Source organism: Podarcis liolepis (assembly GCF_965112155.1).
Source record: "Podarcis liolepis genome assembly, chromosome: 5".
Lineage (NCBI taxonomy): Eukaryota > Metazoa > Chordata > Lepidosauria > Squamata > Lacertidae > Podarcis > Podarcis liolepis.
In genome coordinates, this window is record NC_139556.1 from 92,231,453 (window position 1) to 92,256,258 (window position 24,806).

Genomic DNA, 24,806 nt, shown 5'->3' on the forward strand with positions numbered 1-24,806 from the left:
TGGCAACACCAGTCATGGGAATTCAGGTAAGCACTGCTGCCCTGCCAGCTGCAACTGGCTTAGTCCTTGAGTGGATGGACCAGGGCAACCAGTAGCGTAGTGTGGGGAGCTGGGCTGGGGGGTCCATGGCTCCAGGTGCAATTTTTTGATGGGGCACAATCAGGTGCACCCATGACAAGCACAGAGCCCTGACAGCTGAGGCACAGGTGGATTGTTCTAGTGGGTGGGTGGGGGCAACAGGCGAAGAGCCTGTTGGAGGCAGGCTCCGTTCACCCTTGGCATGGGCTCTACACATGCCCCCACCGCAGCTTCCCAGTCCACCTGGAGCACACAACACTTGCCTTGCCCCGGGGAACAGCAACCCACACTACGCCACTGCACCCACCTGCCCACCTGCCTGTTACCCCTGTACACATCAGCTTGCTCTGCCTCCAGACCGGCAATCCTGGCATTCAGAACCCTGAAAGAGTTAACCCGAGTGGGCCTGGGATATTTATTTTTAAGAGAAGCCTAGAAAGCTGTCAGGGAGTAATTACAGCCTTGATAACCAGAGAAAGCGTATTTGATTTTTTTTTCCCCCTTGCAGGATCACATGACATTCCGGCCCTGCAACAGCTGTGCTTGTAATTTCGCTGCTGTTTGCTTTGCATAATGTGTGTTGCTGGCTTGCTTTTGAACACCAAGAAATACGTGATAAGGAGGGGCAGAGAGCCAGACCCTCTCCGCCAGCACTAGAGAGGCGGCTGCTCTCAAAAGCTGGCCCTTCGGAGGCCACGCATCGCCCTGCTGTTGTTGCGAAGATGTGGGGATGACCTTTGTGCTATTATGTTGTCAAGCAGAATGACTCTGGGAGGGAAGAATTGAATGCGCCACCCCCCACCACTCCTGCTTGCGCTCTGTCCATTTTTTAATCATCCCCTCCAGCTGAGCTGCTGGACCACAAAAGTATGGGCAATGCAATCTGTTCTTTTGTGGTTAGACATATTCCTTTCTTATCAACCACCCAGCTCGCTTCCCCCATCACCTTTAAAAGGCTGGGCAGCATTCAAACAGGCAGACGGAAAGGATCCAACAGCAGGGGGGAGGACATCCAAAAGAAAACAAAGAATTTTCCTCTTACCTGGGCTACCTGCTGTTCTCCTTCCTAGTCTGCCTCTTCCTCGACCGCTTCCTTCTTTTCACTAAAAATATCATTGGCAAGATATCACTCACAAGTCTTTCCTGTTTCTTTTCATTCCATTTCCATAGTCCATGTTTAGGGATTTCCTTTCCAGTTGAGCAGTAGTTGCCCAGATCATTGATACCTGGAGCGCAGGTGCAGCTTTCTAGAACTTACTCTAGATCAGGGTTTCCCAAACTTGGGTCTCCAACTGTTTTCGGACTACAGTTCCCATCATCCCTGACCACTGGTCCTGCTAGCTAGGGATGGTGGGAGTTGTAGTCCAGAAACAGCTGGAGACCCGAGTTTGATTAAATTGGAAGGTGCATTTCACTCTTCTTCAATCACTTCCAGCAATTATTCCATCAAGCAGTTGTTAGGATTGCTATACATCTGGGGTTTCCCAGACACATCGGGCTGCAAAATGGCGTCTGGGTGGATTTTTGCTGAATTGGCAAAATGTCCAGGAAACCCGGATGCATGACAAGTACGTATGGTGATTTTGGGGGGGAAAGCTCAACAACTTTGTCCAGATTTTCAATTCTGGGAACATTCCAACCCTAGCAGTTGTTAACCCACACTTCCCCCATCACAACTTGGAGGATGATCTTCTGAAACAAGGAACCTCCTCTGCTCATGGAACTTCACAATCATGGAGGAGAGATATAGCGATGGCTACTATCCATGATGGCTATACCCTGGCTCCATGGGCGGATGCAGTAATAGTTCTGAATATCAGCTGCTGGAAACCACAAAAGGGGAGAATGCTGTTGCACTTGGCTCCTGCTTGCGGGTTTCCCACAGCTTGTCATGGTCTGGTTTACGGGCTGTCGAAGTCCTGGCTGAGGACGTTGGGACCAGGGGCAAGACAGTGAGGGTGAGTGAGGCTGAGAGACTTCAGAGCTCTCAGAGTTGGGAAGGTATATAATGCAAGAGTTGGGAAGGGATATAAAGTCAGCAATTCCCTTTGGCTCTTTGCCACAGCAACACGCTTCCTGTCTTGCTGTGTTTGGCTTCTTGACTCCCGGCTTTCTGACCCTCAGTGGTTTCTTCAAGAAGGTATATTTAAATACCTTTTTAAATTCATTATAAATCATCTCCCAGAAAGTCTTAATCCTTGGGCACGTCCACCATAGGTGAAAGAATGTACCTTCAGTTTCCTTACATTTCCAACATTTATTATCAGGCAAATGGTAGATTTTTGCAAGCTTGAATGGGGTCATGTACCATGTATATCATTTTCATAATATTTTCTCTTAAGGCATTACATGCCGTAAACTTCATACCTGTGGTCCATAACTGTTCCCAGTCAGCCATCATTATGTTATATCCAACGTCTTGTGCCCATTTAATCATAGCAGATTTCACCGTTTCATCCTGAGTATTCCATTTCAACAGCAAGTTATACATCTTTGACAAAATCTTAGTTTTGGGTTCTAACAATTCTGTTTCTAATTTTGATTTTTCCACCTGGAAGCCGATTTTCTTATCCAAATTGTATGCCTCCATTATCTGATAATAATGAAGCCAGTCTCGCAATTTGTTTTTTAGTTTTTCAAAACTCTGCAATTTCAGTCTATCTCCATCCTGTTCCAAAATTTCCCAATATTTCAGAAATTGCACGACAACAGCGCGGCAGTGGCGGGAGGCCCCATTAACTAAAGTGGTACCTCAGGTTAAGAACAGTTTCAGGTTAAGAACGGACCTCCGGAACAAATTACGTTCTTAACCTGAGGTACCACTGTACAGTTAAATGAAAAGCCAAAAAAAAAACCCCCTATGTCACCAAAGCAGACCATGAAAATGGAAGAAAAGGCAGCGCAAAAGAAAACCTGTCACACTCAAGGATTGAGGATTTTGAAATATCACACTAGAATATGAAATATGCACACAGTCATACCTCAGGTTACAGGCACTTTAGGTAGCGTTTTTTCGGGTTACGGACTGCTGAAACCCAGAAGTACCGGAACAGGTTACTTCCGGGTTTCGGTGGTCACGCATACGCAGAAGCACTAAAATGCACTTTGTGCATACGCAGAAGCGCCTAATCGCAACCCATGCGTGTGCAGATGCCGTAATGAACGCTGCGGGTTGCGAATGTGCATCCCGCATGGATCACATTCGCAACCTTGCGTGCCCTGTATATAAATATTAATATTGGGTTGGTCCACCATTCAAATTAGGGTAAAGGCAATTTACACACACACACCAATAACACACCCCACACTGTTTCCAAGGGCCCTCCAAGCACCATGGCAGTGAAAGGGGGCTGCAAAGGAAAGGGGAAGAAGGGACAGTCATTTTTTTGAATGTGAATTCTGTTCTGTTCACAGAATGAAAGTCTGGATCCAAACCAATGATTAAAATATGAATTTGCAGCAAATAGGTCAACATCCAGATCCAAACTCCAACAGTTTGTAGGGTTCCTCTCTCAAAATCTTGATATAACTACTTTGACCTCCTAGAGGAAACGAGGAGGGAGGGGACTTTGTTTATGCTGCCTGCTATGGCTTCTTAACAACCATAGCAACAGTTTCCCTGTGTGTTACAGGTGCTTTATCTGAGTGGAGATTTGGGTGTTGTTGTTTTTTCCCCACCAACCTCTCCACAACTAGTCTCAGCCAGTTTGGATAATGTGTCATGCCTCTAGCAGCTGATCTCATGGAGTCAACACATTTCTCACACTGCTAGCTTAGCCGATCATGTATAGCCCACATGAATAGGCCAGCCTGAGCATTAGGCAAAATGAGGCAGCAGCCTCAGGCAGCTGATTTTGAGTGTCATGAATGGTCACAAATTGTCATTTTAGTTATTGTTCTTTTTTATGCCCTGGGAGAGGCAGTGGAGAAGCTACCTGCTCCGGCATCGGGAGCAGTGTACAGTGGTACCTGGGGGTTAAGTACTTAATTCGTTCCAGAGGTCTGTTCTTAACCTGAAACTGTTCTTAACCTGAAGCACCACTTTGGCTAATGGGGCCTCCTGCTGCCGCCACGCTGCCGGAGCCCGATTTCTGTTCTGATCCTGAAGCAAAGTTCTTAACCTGAAGCACTATTTCTGGATTAGCAGAGTCTGTAACCTGAAGCGTATGTAACCTGAAGCGTATGTAACCCGAGGTACCACTGTACATCTTGGGGCGTGGCTGGTGTGGGTCCCAGGGTGTGGCACACTGCCCGCGGGGGGCATGATGCGCATTGGGGGATGCGCGGCAAGTGGTGTGCATCCCGGGGTGTGCACGGCGAGTGCTGAGTGTCCTGGGAATGTGTGCCAAGCACCAAGCGTCCCGTGGCTGGGGCGACCGTGATGTCCACACCCCCACATTCGTCCACCAGTGGGAAGAGGCACTTGTGGGGTTTTCTTAACGAGGCACCAAAATAACTTTGTAAGCCTAATGTGTGTGCTTTGTTAGTCTGAGGTGATATTTTGCTCTTCTGCTTTTGCTTCCATCCACCTTGGAACCTTTCAGTGCTACTTAAAAAAGAAATCAGGGAAATAATTACCGTATTTGTCCACCTGCTTCACAGGGAAAAGAAACTGACTAAGGGAGCAATCCTAAGCATAAGAAACTGGAGTAAATTACGCTGGCTAAAATTAAGCTGGCATAAAGCAGGCCAGATCTAAACTCCATTCAGGTGCATGTTGAAGCAGCCAAGTCAGGAAGAGGGGAAACAAGCCTTTAAAAAATAATTTGAATTGCATCACCCTTTTTCCTGGCTTACGTTAGGCTGGGTTCCCAGGTCATTTGACTATGCTGAACAGGTTTAGGATGTAGCCTAAGTTCCCCTCCCCTGGTCGCACTTCTGCCAACTCCCCATAATGTCCCTTTTTCAGGACTTATGCTAATTTAGAATCTATCAGGCTTAGCAAAACTGGCTGGGTCCTGGCTGAACCAGGGTGGAGAAGCTGTATCAGCGTATCTCTGGCTGAGTCAGGTTGAGATAGTTTCCCTGGCATACCCAGGAGCCTTCTGGCTCAGCCAGAGATTTTCTGGATCCTAACCATGCTCACCCCAACAGATCTAAGTGGCTTGCAGTGTCATTAAATAGACAACTCATCACCAATTCCCCTGCCATGATGAACAGGAAGCAATAAAATGTGCTGAACGTGCAAACAGTAAGCTTTTGATTAAAGACACAGTAGCCCTTAAAAACTAAAGATAGCTTTTTTCTTTTTCTTTTCTTTTTTGCCTGTCCATACAGGAGAGGCTGGAGTTGCCATAACAGTTTACATCAAAAGAATTGCCCCAAATCAGACCCTGAACACTACAATCTGGCAACAACAACATCTAGATTCTCTGTAAAAATAAAAAAAAATGAGCTAACCAAAGAAGAAAGTCCCAAAGAAACAGGCTAGTGTGGGAGCAACCTTTCTCTCCTTTCTCTCCTTTTCTCCTTCCTTTTATCTGTTTAAACTTTCTTTCCCTGGCTTTGTCCTACACAAAGATCCTCCGCCTGCTTTTCAGAGCTAATCCTGGAGCCTTCCATTACTGAGCATTGTTTAAGCAGCACACACAAACTCTCCCTCTCTTATTATCCTTCCAGTCTGTAGAGGATTGTGGGCTATTTTTAACAACATAGCTTGGCATGATAAGAGCCTTTAATTACAAGATAAAGCGTGTGACTATACAAGGGTGCAGGGTTTCTTAAAGGGGAAGGATGGAGGCTTGTGGGATAGCTGCACCGAAGATATCGGTGCGTCGGTTTTTCCCTGAGTCCTTACTAATTGCATACAAGCTCTGGAAGCGACAGGGCGCCATTCCTGTTATGGAACTATGAGGAGAAGGCAGTAGGTACCTTCTTAGCAATAGACCGCCAAGGAGAAAGCACAGCATTGCAAGTGGCCTGTGACTTACAAAAGTGAGCAAGCACACAAAGGAAAGCCTTTGCACCACAAAGCCCAACTTCTCCTCTGCTGGTTGCCATGGTCCTCCCCAACGTCTGCATCTCCATCTGGTTCGCAGAGCCATCCAGTGGCTTAAAGGTGTACAGCTCATGTGAGGATTTTAAGAGAGGTCTGGCCCAGAGTCGTAGCAAGGTCAGGTGGTACCCAGTGTGAAAATTTTATTGTCGCATGCCCCCCCCCCACATTGAAACTTATTAAAAGAAGGAAAAATTGAAATTATTAAAAGAAGGAAAAATAAGATACTTACAGTATCCGCCCTCCCACTGGATGTCAAAGAGAACAACAACTACTAGACTTTTAGAAGACATCTGAAGGCAGCCCTGTTCAGGGACGCTTTTAATGTTTGATGCATTCCTGTATTTTAATATTTTGTTGGAAGCCGCCCAGAGTGGCTGGGGAGGCCCAGCCAGATGGGCGGGGTATAAATAATAAATTATTATTTATTATTATTATTATTATTATTATTATTATTATTATTATTATTATTATATTATTGCAAGTGTTATTTTCTGGTTTATTTACTTAACACTGTGAGCATAAGCACTTAAAACTTTTTTTCCCTTTGTTCTCAACCTCCTCCTCCACGTTCCAGGGTTTGGGTCCTGAGTTGAGGGAGCTTTTGCTTCTCTCCTTTCCTCCTCCCTCCACTTCTTTGCTCCCCTGCCTCCTTCCCAGCCTCTCCCTGCCTGCCTGCCTACCTCCTCCAGCAGCCCGGGAGTGCGGGGCAACGGTGCGCCACCTGCCCGCAACTCCCAAGCCTCCCCCGAGCTGCCAAAATGAAGGGGGAAGGGGGGAAGGCCGCTGGCAAAGCAGCACAGCTCCCCCTTCCCCCGACTGCTGTTGGTGGGAGACAGCCTTCTCCCTGTCGGCATCCTTTGGGGGTTGAGATGCCCCCAGCTGAATCATGCCCTTCCAGCTGTGATGATCCCCCGACCTCTGGTGCGACGTAAATCAGCGGCTCAGACTTCAAAGCCTGAGCACACTAGATCAACAGAGCATACTGCGCAAACAGAAGTGGCGTGAGGCTTGTGGAAACATACTAACAAACTACAGATTTATTAAGCATAAATCAGGACAAAGAAGACATGTTGTCACTCTTTCGTCTCCTCAGAGAGAGAGTCAAAAGCAAAAGCTATCACAACAGAAGTTCCCAGCAAACTGTGCTGGAACGTAAACAGACATGTGACATGTAACAATCTCACACGTCTGCAACTTAAGGTGGAATGGAATTTTCCAACACTCCCAGCACCGATCAGGAACTCATAGCACAGAATAGGACAGTATTCACCCCTCCAGATGTTCAAGCAAGCAGGAGAGCTTAGCAGAAGCTGAGACTGAGGATATGTAGCATCTGGGTTTAGTGATTTATTTACAGGATCAAAATAAAGAACAATGTAACCATCGTGTGTCTCTTCTCCTCCGAGAAAGAAACAAAAACATAATAGAAAACAAAGAAGATGGAAGTGGCATACAGTTCCTCCCATTCCCATGCTTCCAAAGAATGGAATGTCAACACAGAGAGCATGTGATCTAGCAGTCACACATTCTGCAGCACGAGAGAGAATGAAACACCTGACAATGGCTTGGGGTAGGCTTGGGAGTCGCAGACAGGCGGTGCAGCGAATGTCATCCCCCTCAGCGATGACACCCGGGGCGGTCCATCCCCACTGCACCCCCCTTCCTATGCCTCTGGTCCAATTAGCCTAACATAGATAGATAGATGATAGATAGATGATAGATAGATAGATAGATAGATAGATAGATGATAGATAGATAGATAGATAGATAGATAGATAGATAGATAGATAGATGATAGATAGATGATATAGATAGATGATAGATAGATGGTAGGTAGGTAGATATAGATAGATAGATAGATATAGATGAGAGATAGATATAGAGATAGATAGATAGATAGATAGATAGATAGATAGATATATGATAGATAGATAGATAGATAGATAGATAGATAGATAGATAGATGATAGATAGATGATAGATAGATATAGATAGTTATAGATGAGAGATGATTGATTGATGATAGATAGATAGATAGATAGATAGATAGATAGATAGATAGATAGTTGCTTTCGTAGATTTTCACGGGTACAAGAATGCAGGTTTTGGTGTCTTCGGGTGTCTTCCCGTGTAAGAGTTGGGGTGTCTAGGCGACGTTTCGACGAGGTCTCACTCGTCATCTTCAGGCTGGTGCTTTCGGCTTCTTGTTACTGGAACAGAGCAGGATCTCAGTGTTTGAGTTCCTATAAATACTGTTGAGGGGGTGTGGTGTATAGCCTCCAACGTTCTGGGCAGAGAGGAAGTTCTCAGGTTAGTGTGCCTTTTCTTCTTTTGTTCCTTAATTACTTGAGGGATATCTTGAGTGATTTCTTGAGTGATATTCTGAGTACCACTTAGGTGGGTCATTAGGTGTGGATTAGTTGCTAAAGCTTTCGTGTCTTGACCTCTTGAGCTTGTGAAGAGTTTTTCTGAGAAGATGGCTGTACTGCACTTAGTTGTGCTCTGGCTTGGCTTCGTGTATAGGGGCGAGCTGTGGTTTTGTGCCCTGTGCCAGCCAGATCTGTGTAGGGATTGCAGGGGGGTGCAGCATCCGGAGGTGCCACTATGGTTTGGCTACTGGATGGTGTCTGTAATTTATCTGTGGAGAGGGTACAATCCCCCCGAATACATCCTGGACCTGACCAACCACTGCCTAACCAACACGTACTTCATCCACAATGGACAAAGATACAAACAGATAGAAGGAGCACCTATGGGATCACCCCTCTCACCGGTCATCGCAAATTTGTACATGGAACACTTTGAAACCAATGCTTTAGACAAGTCAGAACACAAACCCAAACTTTGGCTCAGATATGTTGACGACACCTTTGTAATTTGGCCACACGGGAAAGAAAAACTAGATAGCTTCCTCACACATCTCAACAGCCTACACCCCAAAATACAATTCACTATGGAAATAGAAGCCAACAACCAACTTCCCTTCCTTGACGTCCTAATCTACAAAAAACCTGATGGCTCACTAGGACACACTATCTACCGGAAAAAAACACACACCAACCGCTACTTACATGCACAATCACACCACCACCCTGCACAAATAAACTCCGTAGCCAAGACTCTCATCTCCAGAACCAAACGCCTGGCTGACAAAGACCACTTGACAACTGAGTTACAGAATCTCTCAAATGTGTTAATCGCCAATGGATACCAGCAAAACAGGGTTACGAAGCTAATCCAAAAAGAAACACCCCCCAAAAACCAAGACACAGAAGAAAACAATGGCATGGCCCTCCTTCCTTATATCAAGGGCACTACAGATAAAATTAGCAAAATCCTCCATAAACACAATATCAAAACAGCCTTTTGCACCAACCAAAAAATAGCCAATATCCTCAGAAACCCCAAAGATAAAATCCAGTTGGAAAACCAAGGGGTCTATGAAATACCCTGCAAAGTCTGCCCAGCCACGTACATTGGACAAACAAACAGACGAATAAATGCACGTATCGCAGAACACAAGAATGCCGTCAAAAAAGAAGAAAAAACTTCCTCTCTTTTCCAACACATGAAAGAAACAGGACACGAAATTAATTTTGCAGATTCCAAATTGCTCTTTAACATGGAACATCACCACAAGAGAATAATCATGGAAGCCATCGAGATAGAGAAACACCCTCACAACATGAACAAGCGTGACGACACGTCCCGCCTGCCAGACATCTGGAAATTAGCCCTCCCCACAAAAACCGACACCAGAACCAGAGGCACACAGAACGCCATCACCAATCAACCACACCAGACCCAAACCCAGACCCTCTCCACAGATAAATTACAGACACCATCCAGTAGCCAAACCATAGTGGCACCTCCGGATGCTGCACCCCCCTGCAATCCCTACACAGATCTGGCTGGCACAGGGCACAAAACCACAGCTCGCCCCTATACACGAAGCCAAGCCAGAGCACAACTAAGTGCAGTACAGCCATCTTCTCAGAAAAACTCTTCACAAGCTCAAGAGGTCAAGACACGAAAGCTTTAGCAACTAATCCACACCTAATGACCCACCTAAGTGGTACTCAGAATATCACTCAAGAAATCACTCAAGATATCCCTCAAGTAATTAAGGAACAAAAGAAGAAAAGGCACACTAACCTGAGAACTTCCTCTCTGCCCAGAACGTTGGAGGCTATACACCACACCCCCTCAACAGTATTTATAGGAACTCAAACACTGAGATCCTGCTCTGTTCCAGTAACAAGAAGCCGAAAGCACCAGCCTGAAGATGACGAGTGAGACCTCGTCGAAACGTCGCCTAGACACCCCAACTCTTACACGGGAAGACACCCGAAGACACCAAAACCTGCATAGATAGATAGATAGATAGATAGATGATAGATAGATAGATAGATAGAGATAGATGATAGATGATAGATGATAGATAGCTATAGATGATAGAGATAGAGAGAGATAGAGATAGAGATAGAGATAGAGATAGAGATAGAGATAGAGATAGAGATAGAGATAGAGATAGATAGAGATTAGATCGAGAGAAAGAAAAAATGCCAGAAAGCTTCAATAGATGTTGCTGGATTACCTGGAGAATCAGGGAGTAGCAACTGTTGCTTGTTGCTTGAATTTGTTAGCAGAGCTGAAACAGCACCGTCCAATGAACTCTGATATTGTTGGCCCTGCTCATGAGGAATGCTTCTTGACCCTTCTAATTGCAGTTCTCCAAACAGGCCTAAGCAGACTCGGTTCCCATTCATTTCCATTATCTACAGCTGAGCACTCTCAGCCTAATACAAATCTACTTGGAGAAAATTTGCTCCGATAAACATGTGCCCTGCGCAAATTGGAAATATTGACAACGGAGCAATTTCTGAGCCAAGCTTTCCCTAACCTGACTGAAGAAGATTAATCTTAATTCAGATCCACGTCTGCTAAATACAAAGTTGTGGAATGGAATTCTTCTTTCAGTTTTCATCTTAAATGGAATGAAATATTTGGGGATTAGAAGACAGATCATCATATTATTTCTGTTCTGTGCTTTCCTTTTTAACTTCTCTTTGGGGAATTTTTTCCTCTTGCAGTCGCTGACACATTGATTTAGCATATTTTAGCTTTTAATTGGCTTCAGAATCTTATTGTGTTCAATGCTGCCAGATACCCTATGGAGAGGAAAAATATGATAGATGCCTAGGCAAACTTCAGTTGCTTCCTGACACTCAGTACTCTTTCACAACTCTTGTGCAAACAAAAATATGTTTAATGTAATTTTTTTATTAAACTTATCGGTCGTTTCTTTACAAAAGCAGCTCAAAACGACCTACAACAAACAAATAAAATTCACATTAAAACAAACATAAAAGAAAACAGAGAAAATCTAAAACATATTTCTATGTTAAAAAGCAGGATTACAATATTCAACCTGGTAATAGAGGCCACAGACCATTGAATCCAAAAATAAAGGCTTTGCTCCGGTGCTGAAAGATATGTAATGATGGCGCTGGGCAAGTTTCCTTGGGAAGGGCATTCCACAAGCAGGGAGCCACCACTGAAAAGGCCTGTTCTTATGTTATCTTCATCCAGGCCTCCCTTGGATGGGGACATAGGCGCCGACTCCATGGGGCTTGAGGGGGCCCGAGCCCCCTCAAAAATTCGTTTGGGGGGGCTCTGCCCCCCCAATAATCTCCAGCGCCCCTCCAGCAGAGCGCCATCGCCGCCCCTCCCCCAGCCCAAAATGCACAGGGTCGGGCTGCATGCCTCCTGCCCTCCCTCCCGAGCAAAAGCTCCACCCAATTTCCTTCGGAGCTGATTAATAGGCGCAGCACGCTCTCCCCTATTCGCTCACGAGGAGGTGGCGCCACTTTATTTGCATATTCATGAGCTTATTTATTATTCATGAGCTTTCCCGGGCCCCCCCAATATTTTTTATAAGTCCGCGTCCCTGGATGGGGACACACAGAGAAGGGACTCGGACTGAATGTACAGGATTGCAATCCTGTATGTGTCTACAGAGAAGCAGTCTCTACTGAGTTCAAGGGGAACACGCGTGTAGGATTACAAACTTAGCTATCTTCTCACACCAAAGTTCCATGGTCAGTTGGCACCCCCATGGTGGCTTGCAAAAAGCTGTATATTAGGGAGGATTGTTTGTGGGAGATGATAGGATAGATAGATAGATGATAGATAGATAGATAGATAGATAGATAGATAGATAGATAGATAGATAGATAATTTTATTAAATTTTCTGTTTTACAATTTAGAATATTCATTTAAACAACCATAAAATATCAATGATTTCCCTTATTCTCTTAATGAATTTATCCTAATGCTGCCAATGTTTTCAAGTGTGCACAATTTCCCCCCATATATTCAATAAACATTTTCCAATCTTCTTTAAATATGTGTTCTTCTTGTTTTCTCTTATTCTATATGTTAGGTCTGCAAGCTGCACATATTCCATCAGTTTAAGATGCCATTCTTCTTCAATTGGGACCTCGCTCATTTTCTATTTTTGGGCTGACAAAACATGGGCCGCAGTAGTGGCATACATAAATAACCTTTTTTGACACCTGGGAATTTCCATCTGAATTATTCCCAACAAAAAGGACTCTTTTCTTTAAAGTACTTTTAAACATTTTTTTTTTCAATTCATTATGGATTATTTCCCAATACTCTTTTACCCTTTTACTGGTCCACCACATATGAAAGAACGTTCCCTCAACCTCATTGCATCTCCATCATTTATCTGATTCAGTCTTATACATCTTAGCAAGCCTGCTCAGAGTGCAAGACCATCTCTAAATCATTCTCAAGTAGTTCTCCTTCAAAGAATAACATGCTGTAAATTTCAGATCTGACGATTGTGGCTGGAGAAGCATGTCAGTTTGGGTTTCTTGTTTTTCCACTCTTGAGTTCTTCACAGTTCCAAATCAGTGTGCGTGTGTTTAAGATCCTCGTGAAAATGTCTCACAGTTTTAGTGTGAATTTCTTTTAATATACACATTTTTGTGTGCAATTGTGCCTTCTATACACATTTTTTTCAAAGCAATTTCTCTTAACCCAACACATTCTTGTACATTATTTTCAAAAAATATGTCTTTATGCACACTTTATCCGGGTATGTGCATTTTTTATTTTTTATTTTACACATCACTGAACTGGAGGACTACATTGCAGAATTCAGAAAAGTCAGAAAATATGAATTTCAGAGAGGAACTGTAAGCCACATTCAACCAACACACTAGAGCAGTGGTTCTCAAAGTGTGGGTCGCGACCCCTTTGGGGTGATCAGCATGGCGATCGGCGTCCAGGGGGGCGATGCGGTGATCCGCCCAGGGGGGATTTTGTCATATCCCCCCCCCCAGGAACGACACCTGGGGTGGACTGCTCCTACCGCTCCCTTCCTATGCCCCTGTATCCTTGGTCTAGTGTCTGCCTCCTGCTGCTTTGAAAGATGTGGGAGCCACACGCACAAAATGGCGGCAACCCTACCTATCACTAGCAAGTAATTTGGAGCTGTCTGAATGAACCCTTTCAAAGCATCAGCAATGTTGCTTCATCCTGGTTGTACATTTCCCTCTCGTACTGCTGAGGCTAAATTGCCCAAAGCTGCAGCGACTTTGCCAAGCTGATAATCGCTTTCAGAAATCTGGGCTGAGGAACCAAGAACGAAAAAGGTGCAGGTTTCTTAGGCCAAGCATAGCACGTGGGATTGAATGACAACTGGTTCAGACACGGCACCATTTTTAAAAAGCTGCGCCATGAATGCTAAGTCACTTTCTTTGATTGACTCTATCCTATGTAGAGCCTGTCGAGAAACTGACATAGCTGCTAAGGAGGTGTGATGACAATTTGTCCAAGGTCATGACTGAGGCTTCATCAATGTCATCATCAAATTACTTAGCATATGGAAAGCATGAAAGGTGCAGCTGCTGGAAGCAAATGCGCCAGACTGAAGTTTACTTGCCAAGGATTATTTCATCTGCCTTTTTACAATAAACATTTCCATCCTCCCAGGTTCTTTTAAAAGGAGAAAGGTGTTGCTAGGGTGTTGTTAAAGTTTTAAAAAGACCTGTGTTGCCTGCTGACTATAAAAGAGTTTGAGTGGAATTCTGAATTTGTGACACAGCGATGTTGCCCCAGGCAATATAATTGCAGAATAAACTTTGACTCTTGGACTTGATCTAATCAGAGCTTCCTCTTCCTTTTATCTTCCAGGTGTGGCATTTGGGACAAACTTTAGCCACCTGAGAATTCCTGCATTAATTTTTTCCCTTAAAGCAAGTTTCTGGTTTTCATGTTTCCAGGTGTACTTTGCGGCAAGGTCTATGCAAGACTCCAGAGTTCAGGAGGCAAAGACTCTTTGCATGGTCTTTTGTGCATAGGTAAAGGTAAAGGGACCCCTGACCATTAGGTCCAGTCATGGATGACTCTGGGGTTGCGCCACTCATCTCGCTTTATTGGCCGAGGGAGCCAGCGTACAGCTTCTGAGTCATGTGGCCAGCATGACTAAGCCGCTTCTGGCGAACCAGAGCAGTGCACGGAAACACAGTTTACCTTCCCGCCGGAGTGGTACCTATTTATCTACTTGCAGTTTGACGTGCTTTTGAACTGCTAGGTTGACAGGAGCAGGGACCGAGCAACAGGAGCTCACCCTGTCACAGGGATTCAAAACACCGACCTTGTGATTGACAAGCCCTAGGCTTTGTGGTTTAACCCACAGCACCAACCGCGTCTTTGCATGGTCTTTTGTGCATAAAGGTAAAGGGACCCTGACTATTAGGTCCAGTCGTGACCGACTCTGGGGTTGCGGCACTCATCTCGCTTTATTGGCCGAGGGAGCCGGCATACAGCTTCCGGGTCATGTGGCCAGCATGACTAAGCCGCTTCTGGCGAACCAGAGCAGCGCATGGAAACGCCGTTTACCTTCCCGCCGGAGCGATACCTATTTATCTACTTGCACTTTGATGTGCTTTCGAACTGCTAGGTTGGCAGGAGCTGGAACCAAGCAAAGGGAGCTCACCCCGTCGTGGGGAGTCGAACCGCCGACCTTCTGATTGGCAAGTCCTAGGCTCTGTGATTTAACCCACAGCGCCACCCGCGTCCCTCTTTTGTGCATAGTGTCTGCTTATATACCCTTTTCCTTACGGATTACAGTCGTGGCCATGGTTTTTGAGCTATTTTTAAGGAAATTCGCCAAAAACTACACTTACGACATGGGTTGCCATATGCCCAGACCAGACTGTCATGTGGCAATGTCCAGGAAGTTCTGGGCATATGAGAACCCTAACAATGAGGAAATTTTATTCCATTAATCTCAAGAGCAAACTGCCATGTCACAATTGGCAGAAAGTTGCAAGTTCAGTCTGCAACACCTCTAGGTAGAACGGGGAATTTACCCTGGAGAGTCAGTGCCACTCAATGTAAACAGTTCTGAGCTAGATGGACCAGTAGTCTGACTTTGGCATAAGGTAGCTTCCTATGCTCCTAAACTTTGCAAATACAGTGGTACCTCTGGTTACAGACGCTTCAGGTTACAGACACCTTCAGCTTACAGACTCTGCTAACCCAGAAATAGTACCTCGGGTTTAGAACTTTGCTTCAGGATGAGAACAGAAATCGTGCTCCGGCGGCACGGCAGCAGTGGGAGGCCCCATTAGCTAAAGTGGTATCTCAGGTTAAGAACAGTTTCAGGTTAAGAACAGACCTCCAGAACGAATTAAGTTCTTAACCCGTGGTACCAACAGCTGAGGAATGAGGCAGGGAGATAGGGTAACAAGCAAGCACGCCAACTCCTACAGGTAGAGGGGTCTTCAAAAGCTTCCCTTTCATATTCTTGTAAGTTTCTATTTTGGGGGTACAGGAGGCGGGCAGGTATGGAGGATTCCCTGGTCCTGAATGGGGTAACTGTGCCCCTGAAGGACCAGGTGCGCAGCCTGGGAGTCATTTTGGACTCACAGCTGTCCATGGAGGCACAGGTCAAATCCGTGTCCAGGGCAGCTGTTTACCAGCTCCATCTGGTACGCAGGCTGAGACCCTACCTGCCTGCGGACTGCCTCGCCAGAGTGGTGCATGCTCTGGTTATCTCCCGCTTGGACTACTGCAATGCGCTCTACGTGGGGTTACCTTTGAAGGTGACCTGGAAACTACAACTAATCCAGAATGCGGCAGCCAGGCTGGTGACTGGGAGCAGCCGCCGGGACCACATAACACCAGTCTTGAAAGACCTACATTGGCTCCCAGTACGTTTCCGAGCACAATTCAAAGTGTTGGTGCTGACCTTTAAAGCCCTTAACGGCCTCGGTCCAGTATATCTGAAGGAGCGTCTCCACCCCCATCATTCTATCCGGACACTGAGGTCCAGCTCCGAGGGCCTTCTGGCGGTTCCCTCACTGCGAGAAGCCAAGTTACAGGGAACCAGGCAGAGGGCCTTCTCAGTAGTGGCGCCCTCCCTGTGGAACGCCCTCCCACCAGATGTCAAAGAGAACAACTACCAAACTTTTAGAAGACATCTGAAGGCAGCCCTGTTTAGGGAAGCTTTTAATGTTTGATGTATCACAGTATTTTAATATTTTTTGGAAGCCGCCCAGAGTGGCTGGGGAAGCCCAGCCAGATGGGCGGGGTATAAATAATAAATTATTATTATTATTATTATTATTATTATTATTATTATTATTTCTAGGTTTTCACCAGTTTAATCAGGTCCAGACCTCAGCTCAGTGAGAAATAGTGCCTCATCTTTTAAAATAATATAGGCCAGTCCGAGCCTGAAAAGCTAGAGGCTTGATCTATACCTTGGCCAGCTCTACAAACTGTATTTATATGCAGTGCCTCAGTGACATCATCAGCAAGGAGTGAAGGTTCCCCTGGGTCCTAGCTTAGCCACGATTAGGTACACCACAGATGAAATGCAGGTTGGCTTGGGGTCAGGTAGAAAGTCTTGGCAAACACTGTTTGAAATATTCGGTTGCAAATGTTCGCTTTCGTGCCATTCAGAACCCAAGTCGCTGTGTGCCAGTGCCATCAATCCGACTCATTCTAATTGTCACAGAACATCTCACTCCTGTCTTTTCACACCTATTAGCACAGCTGGGAAATTCAAGTTCCTAAGTGAGACCATTAATTGTAATGGCCTGTTTTATGGCGAAACGATAAATCTTACCAGCGGATGGGGGGGCGAGAAAATGAATATTGTGCACGGTTGGCAGGTAAGCTCTAGCATTTGGTGCAAATTTAATCTACCCCCCCCCCAAAAAAAAAAACCAACCCACCTGGACGTATATGAGGATAATGTAAATATAGTTGGAAAGTTTCAGGCGACAACAGCTTCAGCGTGGGCACAGCTGCAATGTGGATTGAATCCGCCCACACACCGACATGCTCAAAGGGTGGCATGAATCATCTCTAATCCTCCGGAGCATTCACAAATTGTGATCTATGGCTGATAGACTCAACGGAGGAATTGGATTTTGTAAGAAATAAATAAATAAAGGTACGCTCCAGGGATCGGGGTTAATTGTCCGCATTTCTGAAAGCCAGCCTTGTGCAAAACGGCGTCAGCCCAGTCCTGCGCATCCTTACCTGGGAGCAGGAGTAAGGTCCATGGATATCAGTGGGGTTTACTTCCGAGTAAATATGCCTCGCGTTGCAGTGATAGTCTAGTAGCGGCAAAATGAAATAAAACCGGCTGCACCAACAAAACGCCGACTGCACTCTCAGAGTTAATGGCGAGTTCAGCGCTTCCTCACCGGGTTTGGAGACGTTAACGCCAGAGAATGGCTCTGCCCCTTAGCGCTGAGGTTCTCCCCATGTTAGCTCTTTGGACAGACGTTTTTAAATGGATTTTAAATGGTTTGGTTTTGGAGAAACCCCATAAATGCGCTGCCCTGGGCTCTGTACACAGGATCCCAACTTGAGCTCGGGAAAACTCACGCCTCCTGTTCTCCCTCAGTTTTCTCTGGCGTCTGGACTGCCTCGAGTTGCCAAGAGCGCAACCCTTCAACTGTCCTCTGAGTGCGCTGCTCCGGAAGTCTCTATCTACTTGCACTTTGATATGCTTTCGAACTGCTAGGTTGGCAGGAGCAGGGACCAAGTAATGGGAGCTCACCCCATCGCAGGGATTCGAATCGCCGACCTTCTGATCGGCAAGCCCTAGGCTCTGTGGTTTAACCCACAGTGCCACCCACATCCCTTTTCAGCTGAAGTGTATCTAAGGCCAAAAGTAGAGATCTAGTCCACCTCTATTTTACATCATTATCCCACCTCATACCTGCCCCAAGCTTAGGCTGTCAGGCAGCAGGCTTTGAGAGAGTTTTTCGGGGGATAAGACTTGGCAGCTGTTGTTAGTACTAATGATCCAGTCCTCTGCGGAAACACCAGCCACTATCCTGGTATCTCACGGGATCAGGCCTTCATTTCCCATGATTGCATTTTTTAATTAAAACGGGAAGAATCTCATTTTTGAAAGATAATCCACAGCCAACTAAGACCACAGAGCCTCACTGGAGGGGGCCACGATCTAACTAGAATTATTTAAGATGCTAATTAAACAGAGATTGCTCTTGGAATGCTATTTTTATTCATATATATATATATATATATATATATATATATATATAACCACTTCTGAGCTTCTGCTGTTCTGTCAGAAACATCTAAAAGACAATGCTTTCTTCCAGATGCTTCCAGTTGTTGAAATGGCCAGATATGTGGCGTCTTAAATATTTGTTTTTAAATTGGCTATTCATCTACACTTCTCTGTTTATCTATATCAGGATGACTCCACTGCACAAGAGGCTAGAGGAAAATAAAGCCAAATGGCCTTTATAAATTCAGAACAGCCAGGTCTAGCCCAATAAATTTTGCTGCCTGAGGCAAAGAAGCAAATACCACCTCCGTGCACCTGCAGTCTGTCATATTATTTCGGCATCTGATGGAGAAAAATCACTCAATCCTCTCTCCCCCTTCCTGGCAACAAAATGCAACAACAATAAATAACAAGCCCTTCGCTGCCATTTCATGACACCCCAAATCAGCTGTCTGAGATGGCTGCTTCACTCTGCCTAATGGTAGAGTCCTAGGTTAGAAACATTCTATCAGAAACACCAACCGAGATGGTAGAGAAATGGGCAAATGTAAAGTAGTGGCTTTGCTGCTGGAAAACGAATTATTACATCTTCATGGTGATTTAGATCCTGCTCTGTACAAATGCGTTACAGATCCTGTGTTTCTCAAACTTGGGTCTATCAGGATCAATGGTCATGGAAGATGAGAGTTGCGTGGCAAGTTCCCACCTCCCACCAGGAGAAATAACGACATATGACACCATTGTTTTAGGTTAATGGGCTAAAATTGGCCACAACTTTATTGGTTACAGGTAAAGAGCGGTATTGGCTTAGGCATTGGTCCTATCCGACTATCCAGCTTCAGCCTGTTTGCTTGAAGACCAGGAAGGGTTAACACCAGCAGGGGGAGCCCTGCTGATGCACATCAACTAGGGACTCCCCCGGGGTCACCGATCGGGGGCGTGCTTTAGGCCCTAGCCTCCATAGGCTTCGGACGAGGCAACGCCCCCCCGGAATCCTTTACCGGACTACCCTTCAATATTTGGGGGAGGTGATGGCGCAACACATCTACATAACAATATACCTACCAATGCCTAACCGCCAAAACCAAGGAAGTTGTGACGATTTGCTATGAGGTAGGCGAAAAACCAAATGGCCGACGCCAATTTGCCAAGGGGAAAAAATTCCTAACAGGCCCCTTAACGGCGACCAACCGAGGTCCATAGCAAGGTCAGAAGGGGAACCTTAAAGGGCAGGCGAGTGGGAAACCGCTGCAGCTTTGCAGACCAAAGAGGGAGATCCTGGGGCCGCGCTCGCCTTAAATGGGGCGAGCCACACCCCCGAGTCAGCCGATTGGCTGGCTCAGGGGATGACGCGGCCCGAGGATTCCCCTGATCGTGCGGAGGCTGGAAGCCAGCCTCCGCGCACTTGTTGGGGGCGTGAAGCCCGCAACACCACTTCCTCCTGATGTCGGAAGTGGCTTTGTAGTCCAACAACAGCTGGGGATCATAGCTGTCAACTTTTCCCTTTTCTTGTGAGGAATCCTATTCGGAATAAGAGAATTTCCATTTAAAAATGAGAAACGTTGACAGCTATGCTGGGGACCCAAGTGTGAGGGAAAAGTGCCTGAAACTGAAGGATCCAGGCGTCTAAAAGGATTTCTATTAGAAGCTGACTTCCCAGGAGGAAAAGATGGGAGCAAATAACATAAGAAACCAGGGTGTAACCAAGGGTGGATCTACACACCGGGCGGTGGGGGGAACGCTATAAATAAGTCAGAAATTAAATTGTTATAACAAAAAGGGGGAAATACCCTATGTAAAAATGCCATAGAAAGGTTTTGTGCTCTCTGGCGCCATCTGGTGTTGTGTGTTTATAATGCCTTCAAATCACTGTTTTTTAACTAATGTAGCTGAGTCCCAAATCTTAGACCAGCATCTGTTTTCAGTGTCCAAATTTGACCCTGGAACTCAGGAAGCAAGAACAAATGAATGTACTCCTGAACAGGTAAGAATAATAATACTGTATAATAGTAATAATAATTTATTATTTATACCCTGCCCATTTGGCTGGGTTTCCCCAGCCACTCTGGGCGGCTTCCAACAAAATATTTAAAATACAATAAAACATTAAACATTAAAAACTTCCCTCAACAGGGCTGCCTTCAGATGCCTTCTAAAAGTCTGGTAGTTGTTTATTTCCTTGACATCTGATGGGAAGACGTTCCACAGGGTGGGCGCCACTACCAAGAAGGCCCTGTGCTTGGTTTCCTGTAACTCACATCTCGCAGTAAGGGAACCGCCAGAAGGCCCTCGGCACTGGACCTCAGTGTCCGGGCTGAATGATGGTGGTGGAGACGCTCCTTCAGGTATACTGGGCCAAGGCTGTTTAGGGCTTTAAAGGTCAGAACCAACACTTCAAATTGTGCTTGGAAACGTACCGGGAGCCAATGTAGGTCTTTCAGGACCGGTATTATGTGGTCTCGACGGCCATTCCCAGTGGCAGGGTTGTGAACGTGATCCGTGTAAGATGCACGTTCACAACCCGCAGTGTCTACAACCCGCAGTGGCACGTCTGCGCATGTGCAAAGTGTGATTTAGTGCATGCGCGACCACCAAAACCCGGAAGTAACTTGTTCTGGTACTTCTGGGTTTCAGCAGTCCGTAACGCAACCTGAAGCTTCTGTAACCCAAGGTATGACTGTATATGAACTGTGTGATTGCATCCAGTAGCATTTACTCCCAGGTTGACCTCACCACCACCTTGCACACCCCACCCCACCCGTCTGTCCCAATATGCAGCAGCCACTCAACTATAGGGAGGTCAGGTGAGCAGTACAGGCTCACTACAATGTCAACTAATGATTTCCTCTGTCATTTTGCACTCCCTTTTTCTTAATGGCATCTGTGAAGGGACTAGAATTCAGGGTAGGGGGGGGGCTTAATCCTTCTCTTTTCCTGCTGAAAATTACACATACACTCTCAAAGGTGCTCCTTTGAACCCATATGTTTTTCCTCTGGAGCAAAGAACATTTACAACGGGCAATTTTCATCAGGAAAATTGGCTACACATTCACACAACATGTTCCCAATCCAATCCTATCTTCCTACACTGGTGCTTTTTAAAAACATAATTCAAAAAGACAGAAATACAATTACTTTTTTTATTAAAAAAAACTTGCCTACTTTCAGCCCCGAGGCTCAAACTAAATATGCTTTCTTATCAACATTTGGCTTTGTTATTTGTTTTGTCGTGCCTCAATATACAAACTTGTACTTCAATAATAAAACATATTATTTTTTAAAAAAGAAGAATGCATATTAATCAAAGCAGCCCAAGACATTTTGTTCTCTGAACCAGGAAATCCAAATTCTTACCTTCATGGTAAAAACTAGTAATATTTTTTTTGGGAGGGGGGGGACTGACCATTGACTGTCCTTTATTGACCTGCCACCCAGAGGTGTAATGGTCCGGGGTTGATGGGGGTCAAAGACCCATTGCTATTCTCTGCATCTGGGTCCCTGTCTCAAGCATCCTATAGCCACCAAATCAGCATGAAAGGAGCATTTTAGCCACAGAGAAATCTTTTCACCCATTGTACTGATGGGAGCTAACCAGACTAAAAGGAAGTGAGTGAGCCACTGAGGATGGGCTCCTAGGATCACTCTGGAGAAGGCAGATAACGCCAGAGAATTGGCTTGTGTGCTCCAAAGCAAAGGAACAACAAAAGCAACAAGGTGCTTCCACTTTCAAGAGAATGCTGTGCAAGTTCTGCAACGTACAATGGAAGTTCAAGGAAAGCACAATTTCCATATACAGTTTCCATATACAAAAGCTGACCAGGCCAGCCCAAGACATTTTGCTGCCTGAGGCAAAAGACAAGATGGTCCTTCCTCTCTTTCCATATACAAAAGCTGACCAGGCTGGCAATCGAATCTTCAATTTAACACTTGTGGTGAGGCAGTATTCTCCACCCCACCTGAGGGAAGCAGGCTAACTCTTGAGGGCACAGGGCAGATTGAAGGGCACACAGCACTCTGTCCTTCAACATCTCCCTGTGGTTCCCTGTCTCCCAGCATTTGTTGCCTCACACTGCCTAATGGTAGAGCCGGCCCCATTCGCACATTGCAATCAACCAGGCCTATTCCTGATAAACGTAAGAAGAGTCCGGCTGGATCAGGCCAAAGGCCCTTCTAGGCCAATATCCTGTTCTGACAATGGCTAACCAGATGCCTATCTGAGACACTCTCCCCACTCATGATTCCGCAAGTGGAGGCAGAACATAGCCACCATGCCTGCCATGAAACCCTGACTTGTGACATGCAAATATGACCCATACTTCATATTTCAAAACTCATACCTCTTCAACAGGCATCCCCAACCTTCAGCCCTCCAGATGTTTTGGACTACAATTCCCATCATCCCTGACCACTGGTCCTGTTAGCTAGGGATCATGGGACTTGTAGGTCAAAACATCTGGCGGGCCGCAGGTTGGGGGTGCCTGCTCTACAACAAAGCTTCATTTTAACCAATTCCCTGCAGCTGTTTCCATTAGCTAAAAAACCTGGAAAAGGATATTAGAGCACTCCGAATCATTTGCCCATGCATGTGTACAGAAAATAGCAGATCCGACTTAAATATAGCACGTGGCGATCTGCATTGCAGCGCATCCCTAACCAGAAGTTTGTATAACCTTAAAGGGGGGCACAGCTCAGAGGGGGTGTTGCGGTGACAATCAAGAAGTGCCTCTGCGCTTTTGAATTTGCCACTATGCTCCTGCTGCCACCTCACCTTGTCCAGTGAAACCAGCTACTAAGATCAGGAGCCTTTGCCACAACACAGCTGAACATGACTCAGCAAACGGTGCATTTGCAGAAGATAAAAAACACCATTTATAGGTACGCAGGAATGTCCTATTCAGAGTGCAAAATGCAGGATCCCAACTCTGACCCTGTTTCCACTACCCCGAAGCTACCGATGTAACAGCATTGTGTTCAGTTTCATTTCCTTTGCTCTTGGACCCCGTTTTTATTATCTGCCTAGATTGCCAGTTGATGCACAATGCTTCGGTGGCAAGAACGGCGAGGCGAGTTATATTATCAAATTAAATTCGCTGAAAGGATACGGCTTCTTATACGAGTCACATTCATTTTTTGACTGAAATTAAATTCTTCTGCCACCGGGTGACTGGAGGTGAGACTGCCAAAAGTTTAAAAGTTGCCAGGAAGATATGAAATGAAAAGGAGCAGACTTCAATGAATAAAAAGGGCTTGAGGCTCTCTAAGAGAGGTACCCTGACTTCTGGTCACAGGATGCAGTTTTCTGACTTCATACTGGCTGCAAACTCATCATACATTGCATTCTGTGGACTGCCCATCACAGAGCTACAATTCCCAGCACCCTTAACAAACTACAGTTTACACATCTGTTTATGTGTAACACATGCACCAGTTTACACATCTGTTTATGAGGTAAAAAAAGGTTGTGACCCCCCCCCCGCAGCTTTACAGCAAAATTGGGGGATCTTTTTTCTGTTGAGAGCTGCATTCCCAAAGGTGGTGGTCAGGAGCATCCATAGGAACATAGGAAGTCAGGTCGTTGGACCTCCTAGATCAGGATTGTCCTAGTCTTTGACTCTCCTGGGTTCCAGGCAACCCTACCTGGAGATGCCAGGGATTCAATCTGAGATCTTCTGCATGCTCTGCAGCTGCGTGCTCTCCTCTCTCTCTCTCTCTCTCTCTCTCTCTCTCTCTCTCTCTGTGTGTGTGTGTGTTTGTGTGTGTGTGTGTGCCACCCCATTCTTCTTCCAGAGGCAGATTTAGGGGAGCATGACTGATTTGGTCGCACCGAGTGCAGAGCCTCGGGGGTGCTATGGAGACACCACCACTTATAAACGCCATCGCCAACTCCTCGAAAGATTCCATCAACGGTGGGAAGACAGGCAAACTAATACCAGCAAACTGGAAGAAGCCAAGATCACCAGTGTTGAAGCAATGATTCTTCAACATCAACTTCGTTGGACTGGTCCTGTTGTGTGGGTGCCTGATGATCGTCTTCCAAAGCAACTACTCTATTCCAAACTTAAAAATGGAAAGCATACTGCTGGTGGTCAACAAAAGTGGCTTGATGACTCTCTAAAGGCAAATCTTAAAAAAAA

The 24,806-nt window shown here is 45.7% G+C and overlaps 2 long non-coding RNA genes across 2 annotated transcripts in view; both read right to left on the reverse strand.

Moving 5' to 3' along the window:
* LOC310707552 overlaps positions 1–24,806 on the reverse strand; it is a 345,072-nt gene that overhangs the window by 158,513 nt on the left and 161,753 nt on the right. The gene's annotated exons all lie outside the window — the stretch shown is intronic.
* LOC310707543 overlaps positions 1–24,806 on the reverse strand; it is a 30,713-nt gene that overhangs the window by 3,191 nt on the left and 2,716 nt on the right. Inside the window, exon 2 of the long non-coding RNA XR_014526563.1 lies at positions 1,121–1,181. This is a non-coding gene — a long non-coding RNA (uncharacterized lncRNA). The remainder of the gene's footprint in view (positions 1–1,120; positions 1,182–24,806) is intronic.